The 19506-nt window shown below is 43.4% G+C and overlaps 1 protein-coding gene across 3 annotated transcripts in view; it reads right to left on the minus strand.

Moving 5' to 3' along the window:
- Nucleotides 1-19506, minus strand: part of CSNK1G1 (casein kinase 1 gamma 1) — a 153009-nt gene that overhangs the window by 110192 nt on the left and 23311 nt on the right. The window contains exon 1 of one of the 3 annotated variants that reach the window (XM_075006300.1): nucleotides 5965-6044. The exons of the other annotated variants lie outside the window; for them this stretch is intronic. The gene's annotated coding sequence lies outside the window, so the exon portion shown is untranslated. Of the gene's footprint in view, nucleotides 1-5964; nucleotides 6045-19506 lie in introns of those variants that run through there. 3 annotated transcript variants of the gene reach the window in all.

The raw sequence follows: 19506 nt of genomic DNA on the forward strand, positions 1-19506 counted from the left end.
CCTCTCTCTATTACCCTAACAATAAAGCCACATATTGCCTCCCTAAAGAGGCTGTCTGCTTGAGCTACAGAACACAAAAAATGCAGTGTCTAATCTTAGGTTTAAGCAGAATTGATTACCCCTGATTCTTCAGATTCCAGAATCAAAGCTTTCTTGCACTGTGCTGCTGTAATTACTTGTTCTTGAATCAGGGTGGATTGATTTAAATTTAGTATTTTATTGGGTGATTTTAAAATAAAAAAATCTGATGTATACAAAAAAACCCCATGTTTTTGTTTAAAAAAAAGTGCTTTTTAAATCCACCCTGTTCCTGATCTTTGCTGTCTGTCATGAATCAGAAGTCCCCATCACCCCAATTTTTGTGCATGATTACACACTAAATTCTTTCAGCTAAAAAAGATGAAGTGGGTCTTTGCCCACAAAAGGTTATGCTCCAAAATATCATAGAACCATATAAGAGTAGGACTGGAAGGGACCTCAAGGGGCCATCGAGTCCAGCCCCCTGCCCTCATGGCAGGACCAAGCACTTTCTAGACCATCCTTGAAAGCCATCTATCTAACCTCTTCTTAAATAGCTCCAGTGATGGAGGTTCTACCACCTCCCTTGTCAATTCGTTCCAGTGTTTGGTCACCCTGACAGTTAGGAATTTTTTCCTACTGTCCAACCTGAACCTCCTCTGCTGCAATTTAAGTCCATTGCCTCTTGTTCTATCCTCAGAGGCAAGGAAGAACAAGTTCCCTCCCTCTGCCTTATGACACCCTTTTAGATACCTGAAAACTGCTATCATGTCCCCCCTCAATCTTCTCTTTTCCAAACTAAACAAGCCCAATTGTTTCAGCCTTTCTTCATAGGTCATGTTCTCTAGACCTTTGATCATTCTCGTTGCTCTCCTCTGGACCCTCTCCAATTTCTCCACATCCTTCCTGAACTGCGGTGCCCAGAACTGGACACAATACTCCAGCTGAGGCCTAACCAGCGCAGAGTAGAGCGGGAGAATGACTTCTCGTGTCTTGTTCACGACACACCTGTTAATGCATCCTAGAATCACGTTTGCTTTTTGCAACAGCATCACACTGTTTAGCTTGTGGTCCACTATAACCCCTAGATTCCTTTCTGCTGTACTCATTCCTAGGCACTCCTTTTCCATTCTGTATGCGTGACAGTGATTGTTCCTTCCTAAGTGGAGCTCTTTGCATTTGTCCTTATTAAACTTCATCCTGTTTACCTCAGCCCATTTCTCCAGTTTATCCAGATCCTTTTGAATTATGACCCTATCCTCCAAAGAAGTTGCAACCCCTCCCAGCTTGGTATCATCTGCAAACTTTATAAGTGTACTTTCTGTGTCTGATAGTCTATAAAGGTACCACAGGACTGTGTTGTTTTTGCAGATACAGACTAACACAGCTCCACTGCTGATACTTCCAGCTAACAGAGATACTTTCTTCTGCACAGAATTCCAGTAATTTAGGCTCTGGTTTCAAGTTGGGCTTGTCCATCTGGATTTCTATTGATAATTTTGAAGACAAAAGTCTGATCTAAACAGATAGTAGAAGTTAAATTAGTGCTGAATAGCACCAACTGGAAAAACAAAAAACATATTATTTCAGCATGTGGATACAGGAGAACAAAGTGGAGCAATTTTTCACACTTCCACTCAGGAGACTACACAATCTGTGGGCTATTTTAGGGGAATAAGATTAATTTTCCTTAGTTGCTGGGGTATTTTCCCCCACTGCTATGAACTTCACTTAATCTATAGTTAGTTTGTGCTATAAACTTGAGAGATGTCTGCTTAAAATGCACAGTATGCCAGGGCAAAACAACTCAAACTAATAATGTTTCTACTGTAGCAAAAGAAAGGGGGGAAGCTAAAAACTGGAAATGTAAGGTTGTATGAACAGGGGTGAAAGTCAGTTGTAAATCACTTGCAAAGGGGGACACTTCTTAATTCTAGTAAATTAAGAAAGGAAAGGAAAGCACTTTACAAGTACATAGTCCTTAGGAGCCAAGCTTTAACAAGTTAAAAAACCATCCGGGTGGAGAGTAATTCTATAGAGCGCAATTTGCCCCTCACAGTGAGCAGAAGGTGTAAATATATGCAAAGCAATAGATGTTTACAGTATTAACAGTTTAAAACTTCAAAGTTTCTCTATGGTGGACTATCAGAAAGAAGTGGGCTTCAAGCAGACATTTTAATTGTGAGAGTTCACACTACACAAATGAACAACCGAGGCAGCAAGAAAAATAGACTCAGATGCAGATTGGGGAAGACAACTGTATGAGAATTAAAAAGAAGCTCTTCATGTATAAAGATTCTTGGTGCCAACCCCTCCCACTATTCCAGGAAATGGGTTAAGATTTCTCTAGGGAGGGCTTAGGGGAGAAGTTACTGGGCTGGCTCACAACATTTAAAAGGGTAGGAGAAAGAAGCATTGAGGATTGCTGTACCTACATAATTGGACTCATGTTAAATTATTAAGCAGTGTGAACAGGGTAGTCATACAGAGAGTGAATCTGGAGTGCCTGGTAAGCAATTAAGATGTATTTTAATACAGAGACAGTCATACATCTAGAAACAAAGAAAGCAAGTTATACTAACATAATGGGACACTGTACCTGAAAAGCAGTGAGTTGAAAGGATTTAGAGGTCAGAGTGGTAAACAACCCAGGACCATGCTGTGACAAAAAGGCTAATGAGATCCTTGGGTGTATACACGGGAGGATTAAGTAGGAAGGTGATTTTATCCATATAAATAAGACCGCTGAGACCAGTACAGAATACTCTCTGCACACTGGAACTGTATGCATTGAAAAGGATGGTGGAAGAGCTGGTGAGAGTACAAAGGACACATGACTCAGGCTTCAAAAGCTGTCTTGCATTGAGAGACACTTAAAGAGCTCAATCTAGTTTTTCAAAAAGACTGAGGTGACAGTGCAAGTATCTTCATAGTAAGAAAATTCTAAGCAATAAAGGGCTTTAACTTAGTGGAGAATGCAAGAAAAACAACCAATGGGTGTAAGTTAAAAAAAATTACAAGAAATTGTTAACAGCAAGGGCAATAAGCCATTGGAGAAACCCCCACTTCTGCTTGCAGTTCATGCCATCTCCTGGAATCTTTTAAGTCAGATATCAGGAATGGTAACGTAAAAAAACCTGTAGAACACTTCAGTCTCCCTGGTAGCAGATTTAAAAGCAGCCATCCTGCAACAAAAAAACACTTCAGAAAAAGACTCCAAGGCGCAAAGGCAGAGTTACAATTCATTTGCAAATTTGACACCACCAATAAAGGACTGAACAGAGACTGGGAGTGGCTGGCCAACTACAAAAGCAGTTTCTCCACTTTCAGTGTTCACACCTCCACATTAGCTGCTGGAGGTGGGCCACACCCTCCCTGATTGAACCGACCTCATTAACCCTGGCTTTCCTCTTGATTGAGATATCCTCCTTCTCAAGAGCCTGTATAATGAGACCTGCCCCTGGAGGTGCAGGTGAAGTGCGACTTTGCCCACAGAAGCTTATGCTCCAAAATATCTGTTAGTCTATAAGGTGCCACAGGACTTCTTGTTTTTGTGGCTATAGACTAACAGGGCTACCCCCGATACTTTCCATGAAAGAGAGGAGAGATCATGAGTGTGTAGTGCACGCACGCACACACGATTCCTCCACTGTGGGACATTAAATCCCCACTTTAAGTGAAGTCTCTGCCAAAATACTATATTCCAACATTTTTAGATGTTTACAAAAATCAATTTGTAGTGTAAAACATCCAAATAAGTGCTAAGGCTAACTTTGGTGTATGAAAGCAGCTTACAGCTGAACCCTGTTATGACAGCCACCAAGCACAGACTCAAGCCATATAGTATGTTGGGCAAGGTTTTTAGATAAGCAGTTCATAAATTCAAGTTGAAAATTAACATTTTAGAACAAATCTATGCTTCAACAAGGAAAAGCTTTACCACAGATCTATCAACTGACAGGAATGCTACATATAGGAGTTTAGGTGTGACTTGCTTGAAATGCCTCGTACACTACCATTCTGGTTTCGTAGCAGTTGAGCTGACTGAAGGTATGTTTAACAATCACTTTTTTTCCCCACTGCTTTTACAGGTGAAGTGCAAGTCTTGGTGCACAGCAGGAAGATAAGATTCAGCAAGACAATGAACGTTTCTGAACTACAACTTGCATGCCTTCTAGAAAGTGAAAGGCCCAACAAATGTTTTTACCCATTAGCTATTTTCCATGACCTCACAAAACTAAGGCAGCTTTTAGGCAGGTGTCGGCTTCTTTCAGAGGCACAATTTTTGCAGCCAGTCATCATCTTTCTCCCAGTGGCTGGTTTTCCAAATAAATTTCCAAAACAGAAAGATCTGATATTAGTCATTTCACTTAGGTACCATACACCGCAAGGCATTCTAGGGATCTGAAGCCATGCAGCCACATCATGAAACAGGTTTAAGAATTACATCTAAACAAAAGGCTACTCAATGCAAGCCCTGGGCCTGCCTAGCAACCAGGAACAACAGTCAGGCCGAAATGATGGGCAAAGCCTTCAGATGAAGCAAAACCATCAGCCATACGACAAATCTGTTTCCTCAAGATCAGCAGCTCTAGGTGTATTACAGAATAACTATTCTAAGCCCAGTCCACCTGGATCTGATCCAAGCACTGCTGACAAGGCCTGATTAGAGACAGCTGTGTAGAGAACCAGGTGATACATCTATAGTTTTTGTCTACTGATCTTTTTCTTTGTCTAGAAGGTATCTGATGGAGCTCAGCATTTGATGTAGCATGAGAGTAGGCAAATCAGATGGGGCACAGGTATCTAAAAACTGCTTCTCCTTTGCATTCCCTTTAGAGGAAACGCATAAAGGCAGGAGGACTTTGCCCTCACTGTTAAAAAACGTGCATCCTATTTCACTCTGGACAAGTCTAGCCTAACTTCCAGCGACTGGAACCTGTCAGACCTTTGCCTACCATACGCATTCAAACAGCAATCCAGTCACTGCTTAATCTTTCTTTGTTAAGAAATACTAGTGTTCCCTCTAGTTTTTCTCATTCATGTGCAGAACGAGTTTATATCCAGCAGTATGGAGGTGCGTGGGGATGGGGCTCAAGGCTGGGGCTGTAGGTCGGGAAGGGGTAGAGCTCCGAGATGAAGGGTTCAGAGTGTAGTAGTGAGCTCAGAGCTGCGGCACTGGTTCGAATGGGGGGGGGGGGGAAGAGGGTGCCAGCTGTGGATATGGGCTCTGAAATGGGGTCAGGAATGAGGAAGTTTGGGGTACAGGCTATCCCTGGGCTGGGGGAGAGGCACCCCTCCCCAACTGGAACAGATTCAAAGCTGCTGGAGAGGTGTTTCTGCCAAATGCTGCCTTGAGAGGCTGCTGAGGAAACAGAGAAAAAGCAGCGGACCATAATCAGTTTATCACTATAAAGCATATTTTCCAGTCCTTTAGGTATGTGTTTGTCTTCTCTGAGCCCTCTCCAGTTTACCAATCTTCCTCCTGCATTGCTGATATCAGGACTGGACACTAATGCAGTGCCTAATCCCTTTTCTTTTTCCACACTTGTCTGCTTACTCTAGTAACAGAGAGGTCGCCATGCGAGTCTGTGTTCTAACATTAACCAGCAATCACGCAGCACTTCAAAGACTAACAAAATAAGTTATTAGGTGATGAGCTTTCGTGGAGCAGACCCACCTTCTCCGATCTGGAGATGAAGCAAACATTTTCAAGGTGTAGGGCATGATCCCAGGAAGCAAGGGGAAGGCGCAAGACAAATTATGGGGGCTATGAAGACCTGACAGGGTCACCCTAAAGAGCCAAAGTCAAAGAGGGCCTCTGTCAGATGCAGGAAGCGGACAAGGCTGAATGGATGATCTTGGCTGTCAGGATCAGACTCCCTGCCCGTCTCGCACTCTGCCCAGCAGCAGCAACCACCACCACCACCTGGCACGCTCCCCTACCGAGGAGGGAGTAGGCATTCTGTGAGTGCAGATCTGAAGGTACCATCATCCCTGATGCACAAAGCGCCCTCTTGAACAGGCTGGGCCACATGCAGGATAGGAGTCAGTAGTTTGATACTACAGCCTTCTGGTAGCTCCGTGACCCTGGCCCCTCAGCACAGCCCTCCTTGCTGCTCCTACATGGGGGCAGAGCAACAAACAGGAAGCAAAGCTGCAGCAGCTGAAACTGCTGAACCCCTGCAGGGTGCAAAAGGCATCCTCAGTTGCTAGACACCATGTGCACCCACCCCCACAAGGTACCACACACACTGGCCATGCCCTGTGCTACAGAAAAGGAGGGAAAGTATGGACTAGTGGGACCAACAAACTTATTGGGTTCCTGTTCAAGGTGTGGTGGGGAGGCTCTGGGCTCCAGGAAGGGGTAGGACTTTGGGCAGACGGGGTGGGACTGAAGCAGCCAGCCCTCAGAACCTCCTACAACATGCTGCACCCTCCTCCTCCCCAGGCAGCCCTCAGAGCCACCCACAGCACACCATGCAGCACTCCAGTAGTGATATAAAGGGCCTGGGGCTCCAGTCTCTGCCATTCCTGCAGTAGCTGGCAGCCCCAGGCCCTTTTGAATCACCAGATCCAGAGGCAACTGCTCCTTTCCCTCCACATCCATCACTTGTTGGCACACCTGTGTATGGGACATCCATCTTTGAAGAAGATCTCAAGGAGTTTGGAAACTTCTCCTCCAGAGACTCACCCAAGACAGAGCAATTTCTGTGATAACCAGGAAATAGGGCACCTGCCTGTAGGAAAACAAAGGACTAAATATGAAAATCCTGGTTTTGCAGAAGTGAGCACCTGCCTAACTGACAACTAGGGGCCCACCTCAAGGGCTGCCCTGGCAAAAGTCACACCACAATACTAATAAAGAACTGACAAGAGAACATTTCATCAGGGTCTGCAGTTTAGTACTCAAGAATTCACTTGGATACACATTCAAGTAAATTCAACCCACACAGTAAGCCTGGATTTTCCCTACCACCAACATAATTTTGTGGGGAAGTGGAAAAAAAAAAACAGCAGGGAAGGAGGTCTAAGGTGGACAAAGAAATCCTTTGTTGATTTCATCACGAGGCTCATAACAAGGTTTGCCACAGACTTCTTACCATACTAATGGAAACCACGCTGACACAACACTTCGCTCCACCCCCACATTCGCCTTCATACATTTCTTGTAGGTCAATTTAGAAGAATTAAGTCTTGTTCAGCTAAATGTCTGATGGCTGTTGCTAGTGGAAACCAACTATGACAATCTGTGAGACTTGAACAACCAACAGCAATGAGTTATGTAAGACCAGACTGAGTAAGCCAAAGCAATTCACCAGTCTTTCCTCATGATTCTAGACATGTTACATGAAGTCGTGTGTTTTTGTATTCTGAGTCAGTTAATTACATTTCTAGGTGCTTACTGTTATTACACTAGAAATACATAGGGGCTATGTCTAAACTAGCCCAAATCTTTGAAATGGCCATGCAAATGGCCATTTCTAAGATTACTAATGAGGTGCTGAAATACATATTCAACGCCTCATTAGCATGCCAGTGGCCACAGCACTTCAAAATTGCCATGGCCTGTCCAGACAGAGCCCCTTTTTGAAAGGGCCCTACCACTTTCAAAATCCCCTTAATCCTAAATTCCTTAACCCTAACCCTATTCCTAAATATGGGGTTTTTGAAGTTGGTGGGGTACTTTCGAAAAGGAGCCCCATCTGGATGGGCCGCATGGCAGCGAGCCGCGGCAATTTTAAAGTGCTGCGGCCGCTGGCATGCTGATGAGGTGCTCAATATGTACTTCAGGGCCTCATTAGTAATCTTTGAAATGGCCATTTGCATGGCCATTTTGAAGATTTGGGCTAGTGTGGACACGGACATACAGACAAAATTGTCTTCCACTGTAACTAGTACTTTAGATAGCACCTATTAAATTTTAAACTTGTGTTGAGGCCAAAGGGATGAACTGTTCAGTTAAAAAAATTACACAGCATTCTCTGTTAGACAGCTCTGTGGTTAACACAGATCAGCTTTATCTGAAACATAGCAAAGAAGGGGACTTTGCTAGCTCATTTCTGATTTATTAAAAACAGCATAAGAGTCCCCACACCCTGTAGAAGTGCATTTTTCTCCATCAGAAAATATTTTCTCATGCCATGAGAAGGACAGATCAGTGGTTTGAGCATTGGCCTGCTAAACCCAGGGTTATGAGTTCAATCCTTGAGGGGCCATTTAGGGATCTAGGACAAACAAACCGATTAAAAAAAAAAACCCACACCATGTTAAGGATGGTGATAGGTCCCGCTGAGAGAGCAGGGGACTGGACTCGACGACCTCTGAAGGCCCCTTCTAGCTCTAGGAGATTAAAAAAATAATATGGAGATATAATTACCATTTTTACCATGTTCTTTTAGCTGAAGATCCTTGCCTATGTTTTGGGACATCCCCAATCAGGTCACCCAGTGGCTGAAACAACAAGTCCTATAGCACCGTATAGACTAACAGATATTTTGGAGCGTAAGCTTTCGTGCACAAAGACCCGCGTCATCAGATTTAAAGGCTTAAGTCTTCCTACGAACCCCCACCCCCCACTCATGCATCTGATGAAGCGGGTCTTTGCCCACAAAAGGTTGTACTCCAAAATATGTTAGTCTATAAAGGTGCCACAGGACTTCTTGTTGTTTTGAAGACACAGACTAACTCATCTACCTCTCTGATACTTGTCACCAGTGGCTGAAGTCATTGCTGTCCTCAACTAAAATCTCTCCTTGGGAGAGAAGAGATTCAAGGCTGAGCAATAGCTACAGTGATATCAACAGGCCTTCGAGGAAGAAGCAGGAAGTTAGAACCAAACATTAAGCAAAAAATTTGAGTGGGGTTCTTGGATGCTACCTAAGCAAAGATGAAGGAAAATCCAGACATACTTGTTAAAAACAAGGATGAAACAGCAAAGAGGCTGTTTTTGGATCTGTCAAAGCATTGTGCCAACTTCATATACCAAGACTTCATCCCACGCAAGCTATTTTGGATGCCATCAGCCTCTTCCAGTGACAATACTGGGACAACTCCATGCCTGATTTACACTACTATAGAACTCCGACTGGCATTGTTCCTTGTTCTTCTTTATTCAACACCTTGAAATACCACTGGTCGGAAGTAATAAATCAAAACCTGAAAACAAAGTCCTGCAGCAGGACTGGCATCTCACAGGACCTTCTACCATAATAGCAAAAGCAGGTAAAAAGGTGTTTTTTTGCCAGTCCCATCCACGATAAAGACAGACTGTGGTAATTTATGTGAAAACAATTTTAGTTTGTAACTAACGGAACTTCAGCAAGGTGAAACAGGCTATATCTTAAAAGTTGTTAATAATGTAAAAGCTTGGTTATCTGGCACCCGAACGACCGGCACATTGTGTTAACCAGATGTCTGGCCACTGGCCCCACTTCACTATCTGGCACATTTGATTATCCGGTACCCTCAATTCCCAGGAGGTGCTGGATAAGAGATTTTACTGTACTTAAATTTAAGAAAGGGATAGAAAGATTTGATGTCTATTATCAGAAGTTAAAATAATTTTAACATGGTTCACGCAAAATTTATTTTAGTCTTTTAGCACAAAAACTGTCTGAATTCCATATCTGACATATCACACTAGATGACTTAAGTGGCATTGCTTGGATGCTTCAGGGCTGGAAATGCAGAAGTCAGGTCATGGGAGGAGAGGGAGAGGCTCAGGACAGCACGTGGAGGCACCCACTGTCATTGCTCTACATGGTTGGGCTGAGGCAGTAGGGGCTGCTCTGCCCAGCCAGCCACTGCTGCCCGGGGCCAGGCCCCTCAGGGGCATGCACGTTTGCTACCACTTGTGGTCATTTTGGAGTGTAACTGTCCCTAATACCAGACCCCTCTCTTTCCATTTGATGAGAAATCATTGCATTCCATGCACATAGCATTGTCCTGCCACAACCAAACTCTGACCCCGCTTTAAGTCATGACTAAGAGAAAGCTGCATACGCCCAGACCTGCTCTGAAAGACCCAAGCAATGTTGGGTAAATCTTCTAGTATTTAATAAGAATAATAGAATCAGAGCTGGAAGGGACCTCAGAAGGTCATCTAGTCTAGCCCCCTGCCTAAAGCAGGACCAACCCCAACTAAATTATCCCAGCCAGGACTTTGTCAAGAGGGTATTTTCCCAATAGCAAGCAAGAATCTATGCTGTGGACTGCTTATTTCTTGCAATCGGTTAGCATTATGCTTGGTGGTGGTCTGACTACATGACACAGTGCACAAGGGTAACATCCAAGTGGCTGATTGTAACACTGACAGGCTGGAAAGGATCATCATTATACTTAAGAGTGGTGCTTGCACCTACAGTTCACACTGGTTTGCTGATGCACATGAGCCTGAACTGTTCTCAAGTCCTACTGCCAGAGGTGCCTGTTCATTCCTGTTCACATCCTTAGCAGTTTAACATTTCAGTACCAGAACTGCACTTCACGTTATCTACCATCCTACGAACAAACAGCGAAAGTCTTTCAGCACCTGCAGTCTCATCTACCAGGCTTCTAATATTTTTTCCCCCCCAAAACCCAGATATGTTTAGTATTTCACATTTTTAAAGTTTACTACATACTCATCAAGGCCATTTACAATCTGCAGCAGCATACCAGTACGAACAAGTATTACTGTTAAGATGCAGGGAATAGGTTTTCCTCTCCACTTGTGGGAGAAGTCCACAGTACAACACAACAGCAGTGTATCAAACAGGGACTGACATAAAAACGAGAGTGCTGCAAACTAACTGTCCGTGTGGACAAGCACAGAGACTCCCCCCCCCCCGCCCCCCGATATCAGAAAAGAGGTGGGGAAAAGGAGTAAGGTAACACATTTGAGGGTGAACGGTCATTCTGAAAGACATTGTGGAAAATGGTGTTTAGGTGTTTTTGTAAAGGAGAACATTCCACACGCCTGGACTCCTGCAAACCTTATGCATGGAGAGACTTCTAAATGGTAGTGGGCAACGTGAGAAGATGTCAATGGCTGCTACAGAGTGCCATTTAAAGTGGGGGAACATTCTGAGCCTCTCCAACTCTTTCCCCTTATTTGATGATTCCCTACACCCATCATTCACATTTCTGTCGAGTCCTATTCCAAGCTCCAAAGCTGGCCAGTGCTTGAGTGATTTCTGACATTTGCCATTGGTCTCCTCCCAGTATCTCAAGGGCTCCATGTGACATGGTTCTTAGATTCCATCCTAGAATATTTCAGGCTCCAAATGCCCAAGGCCCCACTCTCCCCTCATCTCTGGGGACTACTGCCAGTATGATGGTATCTAAACAAACATCAAAGGCAACTTATTCTTGCTTAAAAGTCATTAAACCACAGCCCAAATGGAACCACACTCCACAACCTCTGGGGCTCCTTATCAAGAAGGGGTTCTAAATGTAGCCAGAGCCTGCACCAATATGGATTTTAAATCCTAACAGTGCCAACTCTGCAGGCATATAAAAAAGCATCAGTATGTTAAGTACCAGTCAAATGCAAAAGTGAAAACATGCATATTCAGAATGAAACAGTGACTAGTACTTGCTGTGAGTCAAAAATACAGCTTTGTGCTCATGAAGGCAGGTGATGCAAATTATTGTTGGATAATTAAAGATGAAGCTTGTAACCTGCAACTATACAACCAACCACCTCTGACACAGGAGGCTTTCTACAGGAACATAAGAACGGCCATACTGGGTCAGACCAAAGGTCCATCCAGCCCAGTATCCCGTCTGCCGACAGTGGCCAATGCCAGGTGCCCCAGAGAAGGAGAACAGAAGACAATGATCAAGTGATTTATCTCCTGCCATCCATCTCCTGCCCTTGTACTGAAGGCGAGAGCACCATACTTTACTCCTGGCTAATAGCCATTTATGGACCTAACCTGCAAAAATTTATCGAGCTCTTTTTTAAACCCTAATAGAGTCCTGGCCTTCACAGCCTCCTCCCGCAAGGAGTTCCACAGGTTGACTGTGCGCTGTGTGAAGAAAAAAAATCTTTTTATTAGTTTTGAACCTACTACCCATCAGTTTCCCAGGATCGGTCCCAGGAACGCCATAGTCAACAGGAAACAGAATATTTAGCCTGACTCACTGCATCAAAATGAATTTTCCTTACAGAACCTTGACGCTTCTCCAAAAACCTCTACTCAGCAGCAAGAAATCTCTTTTACCTAGGCTCAAACCATTGTGGCTACAGTAAACAAGTACGAGGTACCAGAGTACTGAAAAAGAAGGACAGAACAGAAACGAATGGTGCTACCTAGGCTAGAAGGAAGCCTCTTAAAAATCAAACATGTTTTAAAAAAAAAAAAAAGAGTTCTTCCTTCTAATATGCTATCAATGTTTCTTCAGTGGCACAGGCCAAGTTTGGCTGTGTAGAAATAGCTTTGTAAGAAAGCCCATCTGTTAGGCATAGCCTACACCAGCCAGAAAAATGGAGATGAAACTGCTGGCACCTTTCTGGGAGAACTACGCATAAACAGCAGTGGACATCGCTATTGGCCAGCATAGACTGCTCAGGAAAACAAATGCAAGGAAACACACTATGCTAAAACAACAACGAAGTCAGTGGAAACACTAGAGGGCAAGAAAGAATTAAAGAAATGGAAAACGGGAAGGGAGACTAGCCAAAAATAATGAATAAATAAAACTGTACACAAGTGTCCTCTGTAAAAGATATACAGGAACAATTCCTACTCCCATCTGTAGGCATGGCTAAATGCTAATAGGGGAAAAAGGAACCTGAGCAGAAGTGAAATTTTTTTTTTTTTTTTACATGAGTGGACTGTGTGGTTAAACACAAATATAAATATAGCAGTGGTATTCATCCTAACAGATTCCAACCTTGTCTAATTTGTTTTAGACCCCTTGAAGCCACAGCATAGCATAGGGCATCAAAGAAGAGCAGGAACCATAAATGTGGGAGTTCTAGAACCAAGCCATGTCGCAGACCATGACTTCAGGAGGCCCGAGACCACTATACAAGAAATGTAGAACAAGAGGAATTTGTCTTTATCCTGTTTAAAGCACTCTGAACATTATTTTACATTTCAAATAGGGTCAAATGCCACTTCTAAAAAGACGAATGATGAGCTATTTAGGTGATCCTTAAGGAAGAAGTTGTAGGTCACCTTTAAATTCTCACAGTACTATTCTGCATGTGTAATAAATGATTAATTTTTAACACATTTTTGTAAGCCATATGATTAAAGTTCCTGGAATGCTTCTAAAACTTTCTGCAGTATTGTATTTGGAACGCTACTTCATGAAATCCCTCCCAGTCCCCATCAATAAATATGAAATTTTTATGGAATAGAGATAGCTACTTTGACAACATGAAGTACGAACAAAAAATTAAGCTAGACCACATTCAGCATTAAATGGAACAATGCTGGGCGGAAGAGCTAAGAAACAAAAAGACTAAGTTTTCTTTTTAGATGAGGCTTAAGACAAAGACTCTCTCATGCAGTCAAATTTTATTAGAGGGACCTTGTGGGCAAGGAAGTTGCCTCAGTTCACTGAGTATCTCTCACAGACGATATTTTCACACTTTTCATTGCAATAGCTAGAAGAAAAAATGCAAAATGCCTACATCTTACAGACTGATTTATAACTTGCTTTCAAACACATAGGATTGATGTATTATATATGTGGGGTTCTCTTTTGTTTTGTTTTATTTCAAGGTCCGTCTATTTCTGTCATGTTTCATAAGAACGTATGGGTTTTAGTCAGGATTTCTGTTTTTTTTTTTTGTTTGTTTTTTTTTGTTTTTTTGTTTTTTTTTTAAAAAAAAAGCATTTATAGAGCAGCTCAAGAACACCTAATGCAACACTGGACTGAAAGTGTAGTAAGGTAAAAGACTTCTCAACACCCGCTTCTTTACACGTCAAAGGCCCAAGTCTACACAGCATTCACCTGAAATTAAGGAATTCTTGAAATGAAATGAGGCAAATGAATTATTTCAATAATTGAATTTTGTACTTCAGGCATTAAACATTTTCCAAAAACATACCCGTCAACCTGTAATACTGTACACAGCGAGAGTCCCCCATTCCTCATATATTTTGTTCACGCCATAGAATACACACATGTGAAACACAGACACTAAAAACAATGTCCTCCACAACTGGAAAAGCAATGACTGGCACGGTCTAAATACCAGGCCAGCCAAGATACCATTGCATTTCAAACTGGCTTAATATTATATATACATAGAATACACACACACACGCACATGAAGTAACCATCTTATTTTTATACATGCAGAAAAATTGATTACAGATATGTGAAGAACCTTGCCCAGGAAGAGCAAACAGTCACTGGCAGAACCAGGATTAGAATTCAGGAACATTTCACTTATATTGTCCATGACAGCAAGTGGAAAAATTGTCCACCACACCAGAAAAAGCAGTGAGACTCTAAACTGTGGCCAGCTCAGGGGCTACTAAGTTTCAAAAACATTTTCATAAGTATAATATATATGAATAGTTGAGGAGGAGATGTAAATACATGAAAATCTGGAGCAGTCACATATTGAACCACCGCTCTTTAGGACAAGTATTCCTTTGGTGAATTTTACATCACTTGGTTAGAAAGTCTACTTGTGAGGTTCTTTTTTTACATACCCAATATCTCTACATGGAAAGGGGTTTTTTTTGTTTAACATTAAAGGCTCAAGCATTCAGATTGGTTCTCTTGGCTCTTTACCAACTAGTCTCATGGCATCCAAGATGCTTTGTCAGCTGCTAGTAAAAAAAGCAACACTGAAAATTTAATGTTTAAGTTCTAGCAGCATTTCTGTTCCTATTACACTTTATATAGCATAAAGCTGAAAGGATGTGTCAGCTTTTGAGACTACTCTGCAGTGTTGGAATGCAGAATCAATTAGTGCCCCGAAGCCAGCTCATGCAATGCCATTACCAGTTAACCAGTTTCCACCTCTCTTCTGAGAAAGAGCTACAAAATGGCCTTCCAGACGATAATTATTTACATACAGCTAATTTGGAGTTAACTCAATATGCTTTTAAGTCTCCAGCAGACACTGCTTTTTCTATTGTAAAAAAGAATAATTGAAGAATGGAAGTGTCTGAAGAGACAAATAAGCAGTAGAGAAGACTCGATTCAATTTGTGTTTTCTGAAGAGGTTGCATGCAGAAAAAGGTTACAGACTGAAAACCTAACCAGTTGCATCTTCCATGCAAGAACATGGATTTGTTAAGCTTCAACATTAATTAAAAATTCAGTGCTTTTATTTTTAAATTGGTTACCTGTTAATGGCTTTGTACTTTCCATTACTGATTTACTTATGAAAGCTTCCTTGTAACTGAGCTTCACAGGCCATTAGCAATCTAATCCATTTAGCACTTGAGCCATGCTTGGAATACACCAGGGGAGGGGAACCCTAGACTCACTGACCCAATCTAGACTGCAGTTTTCTGGATACGGACCCCGAGCCATGGGGTTTGCTTCCCCAGTATCGGGCCCACAGCAGAATAGGGGTGGGGAGCCCTGAGCCTTATGGGCTGGATCCAACAAGTTGGAACTGGATCCAGCTCAGGGGCTCTGACTGAGCACATGGAGGGGCAGGAAGCCCCTGCCCTACTCCTCTTTCCCCTCCTCCAGGATGCAGAAACAGCAAATGTAGTGTTGCCTGCAAAGAAGCTTTGTCCACAGCTCCAACTGGCCAGAATTCCAGCCAGAGTAGTAGACAGACAATCAGAGCAGTGGGAGGGAAGTGGGAGGTTGGTACCTGGCAGTGGCAGAAGACAACATTTTCTGGAGACACTTTTCTCCTTCTGTTGCTTTCACCCAGCTGGAGAAGGAGAGGAGAGGTAAGTGCTCCTACCTGCAGCCTTACTCCTGCCCCCTCCTCCAGCCCAGAACCCCCACACTGCTGTACCCCCCCCTCCACAATCCTCCCACTCCTACCCAGCTCCTCTACTCTCAGCAAGCTCCTGCACCCTCTCTTCCACCCTCTCTACCAGCCCCCTCAGTGAACCCTCCTCCTATTTTTGGTGCTAGAGCATGGGAAAGCGAGTTCTCTCAGTCAGGGACCACACCAGTGAAGGTTTTGTATTCCCCCCCCCCCCCCCCGCTCACTTTTATGTGGCCAAAACTGGTTTTTCTGTGGGTCAGTGGGCCCCCAACCCAGGAAGAGACCATCTCTCTAAGAGTAAGTGGGTGCAATGATATTTAAATATGAAGAGTATTTTCCCTCCATTGTTAAAAAAGATTCGCGAAGGGGTTAACATTTTGAAGTGACCAGTCTTCTAGTGGCAAACCTATCCTCTGGCTGGACATACATCATAAGCATTGACTAAAAAGCATCACATATTTAAGCAATTCAGACACTTATTCTTGATTTTAAAATTATCAAACCTGTCTTCAGTGTTCCCTCCATTTTTCTTCATCCATGGATGGAATAAACTTTTGTGTGCACCAACCATGTGCAGATGGGCACCACCAATAGAAATACACACTGCCAGCTGTGGGTACTCTGCTAAATCACCTGGGCAGCACCTGAATCTCTCCTGATCCGCCACCCAAGCACTCAGCTTACAGGGAACATGCTTGTCTTGTTTACAATGTTCTTACAAATTAATACTCCTTTCCACTCCAAAACCTCTGTAACAAGCTCCATAGACCCCTGCAGACACACACTACATTTTAGATTTCCTAGAGGGGTCTGCACCTCCACTTGAAATTTTTAGACAACAGATGTTGAAAAGCCATTGTTTTACAAACAAACACTCAGAATTGTAAAAGCATCAGAACTTCCTTGGCACAGCCATCTCCTGTGCCAAGTGCTCCACTTCAGCACAGGGAGCATGGCACTACCACAACCTATGCGCCCAGCAGGGGATGAATAATGGAGAATCTTGTCCCAAGTCTACTTCTAAGAAGAGCTCATAATTTGGCTATATTTAGAATTCTGACTAGGCTCCTCTAGAAACAATGGAATGTGTCAAAATCCTCAAAGATGTTCAACTTTACACTTTGTTTACTAAAAGCTAAACTCCCAGATGTTTCAGATGAAGCAGTTTTGTACTGAAGATTGTATTTCTCCCCACCCCCCATATCCACAGATAGATTCTTTTTGTACATGTTGCTAGCAAGCTCCTTTCAGGATCACTGAGTAAATCGATCATTACAATAATCAGGCATACAAGAGTACCTGGAACGTATTGCTATTCCATATTTAAAATGTGATCCAAGTAAAGCCCTGTCCATACTAAGAAAATAGAAAGTTTAAGTTAACACTAGAGAGCCAGTTGCACCTCTGCTTGCAAGTGGAAGTTGGGCTGGAAGAAAGTTCTGGATAGAAACTTGCAATACGCTTCCAAAGTGTATGGGCAGGGCCCCATGTTGCCTGGGGAGGGCTCACAAGGTGCAGGGGGGGCGTGGAGCTCTGTTTGGGGGCTGCACTAGGCCCTGACAGACTCCCTCCCCCCCCCCCACACCTTGCCAGCCCCTCCACTGGCCAGCACCGGGCCCAGCCCAGCCCCCTGACAGAGGCACAGAACGCAGGCTGGAGGAGTGGTTCCCTGAGGCTGCCACAGTGTGGGGCAGAGGGCTCTGTTCCGGGACAGGCTAACCCTGAAAGCAAAGACTATGGCCATGTCTACACTCATGGTTCCTAACCTTTTCAGTAAACGCAGCACACTCCATGGAATAGTCTCACTGGCTCAACCACATTTTTCAGCTGAATAAATTGCTCATAAACGTCACATCTAATTACATTTACTAAGATTCTGGTCTTACTTCAGAGGTTTGCTCAACTACTGCAGGGGGCGTGGGGGGAAACCAGGAGCTTCTCCCCGCCAGCCCATTAGAGCCTGGACATAGCATTTAAAATTATGTCCCAGTTCTGACAAGCTCCTATGCTTCGCCTTTGCCACAGCAGGGAAGAGGGGCAGGCTCCCTGCCAGCCTGTTTAGGCCAGGAAGCACACTTTCAGCTGCCTCCCAGCATAAACAGACTCCTGAAAAATCAGCATTTTCCTCATGGTGGCTCTGCTGGCATAGGCTTCTCAATTCCTCCCCCCCCACGGTAGTTCTTCGCATGGCTGTGGCAAGGGGAAACTGACAAACATCACACCAGCTGGGGCTCAAGCAGCCTTGCTGCTTGAGCCCCAGCTGGTGAAGGGTTGTCAGTATCCCCTAGTGGTGGCTCTGCAGAGAGCCATGGTGAGGGGAAATTGACAATACCTCATGGTACACTTGGATAGTTTTCAGGGCACATCTGTGTGCCGTTACACACACATTGTAAACTACTGGTCTACACTACTAACTGTAGGTGATGCATCTTACACTGGCATACAGCTGTTACAGTTTAGCTGCTTGGATCAGCCCTGCATGTACCCACCAGGAGAGCTGTTGCCCCAAGGTAGGTGCCATTTAACTGCGGTTATGCAAGCACCTTGGATGCTTTATCAATACTAGCCTTGGTAAGCATGGATATTTTGGTGAATTAACAGTATATACTGAAATGCCAATAGTGTTTTGGTGGGATCCAGGCTACCTTTGCTACCCGACATAAGAGGGCACCTCCCAACCATAAAGAAAAAATCAGTTTCCTGCTCAGAAGCAGCAAAATAATAGTTAATGTGCTTTTGGTAAGTGGAAAGGATGTAGCAGTTTACACTCATTTGATTGGATACTTTTTCTCACTGATAGTTAATTACTCTTACTGCCTGTTATGTCCCACCTAATAGCTGAGAAGCCAAGTGGCAAAATGCAGCTACGAGGGCAACAGTGGAACAGGAGCACCTACCTGTTTACTTTGAACAGTCAGATATGATGGCAAAAGTCCAATATGAAGCTAAGCAGTTGACAGACTTTGAAACAGTACAATGGGCAGCCACAGTAGTGTCCTGTGCTGCACTGTTCCCTGGACTGCACTTATGAATTATGTAGTGCTTGCCATACATATATAGATATGACTGGCTATTGTTGTGAACCTATGAACTACATTGTGCTTGCTATACATTTGCATGTTCTGTTTGCCTGAGTGCTGCTATGAGTTCAACAATGTACTGTACACTACCAGATTATTTTTGGAGAACCAATTAATAGGTTTTATTGAGTGGGGAAACTGTGCAAAATAGACCACAGGCAATGTAATAACATTTTAAAAAAAATGGAACTTTAAAATCCTAACAATGCTCCTCTAGCTCTTTTGTCAAGAAGGAATCTGACTACTGCCTCATGCTTTGTTTTGTTCCCTGACCAAATGACTTTGCAACTACACAACTCTCCCAATGCTGTCTAAACACATCTCCAGCAGTCCAAGTATATCACATTGGTATCTCTTCATCTCCTTTTGAAACATCGCTAACCTTCCAGTCACCCACCATGTTCAGATGTCTTGTTCCAGTTGATAATATATCTATTAGTTGTAATTTTCTTTCAGTAGCCAACTTATAGACCCAGCCTTGATTGCTTGAATGGT

This window comes from Carettochelys insculpta, chromosome 12 (assembly GCF_033958435.1).
Source record: "Carettochelys insculpta isolate YL-2023 chromosome 12, ASM3395843v1, whole genome shotgun sequence".
In the NCBI taxonomy this organism is placed as follows: Eukaryota; Metazoa; Chordata; order Testudines; family Carettochelyidae; genus Carettochelys; species Carettochelys insculpta.